Genomic DNA, 699 nt, shown 5'->3' with positions numbered 1-699 from the left:
ATAATTATTGAAATTGTGATTTTGGATTTATTAAGTTGTGAATTTGGTTAACAGAGTTAAGATTATTATGGTCAATGGTCAATTCTATAGTTAGAGAAGTGTGAATGTGGTGTTTTGAAATTATGAATATAAAGCTATGGGTGTGTGAATATAAAGCTATTGGTGTGTGATTACAACATAGTTCTACAGGAATTCAAGGAACTATTGTATATTCACATTTGAGTACAAGCTGTTCATTTCTTGTTGTACAAGAGTTTGGTTTTCTTGATCACAATGTTTTTCAATATGTTGGCACGCCACCTTATGATTGTTGCGGCGTACCTGGCCCTCAATCCAATTAAGAAGTTTTCCTACAAATATACAAGATCAAATAAATACTTTATTGCAATGCTAGCAAAAAAAAAAAGATAAGAAATTATTCAAAGCTAGTATTTGTGTACTTACATTTAAGTTTGCTTGCTTTTTGAATCCCGGGTTCTATTTATTCAATGTCCCTTTATATGTTTCCATATGCCTCATTACAAATAGTCCGCAATCAATGTAATTTTTCGATTCTTTCCAACTCATGTCCACAACCTCTATGGTTAGCTCATCCACCTTCCAGAATAGGGAAGATGACCCCAGTGCTAGGTATTCTTTTAAAGCTGTAACCTGGACATAAATATTTAAGTCTACCACTGTTACACATTCACACATTCA

Source organism: Ipomoea triloba, chromosome 8 (assembly GCF_003576645.1).
Source record: "Ipomoea triloba cultivar NCNSP0323 chromosome 8, ASM357664v1".
Taxonomy (NCBI): domain Eukaryota; kingdom Viridiplantae; phylum Streptophyta; class Magnoliopsida; order Solanales; family Convolvulaceae; genus Ipomoea; species Ipomoea triloba.
This window is presented reverse-complemented; position numbering follows the sequence as displayed.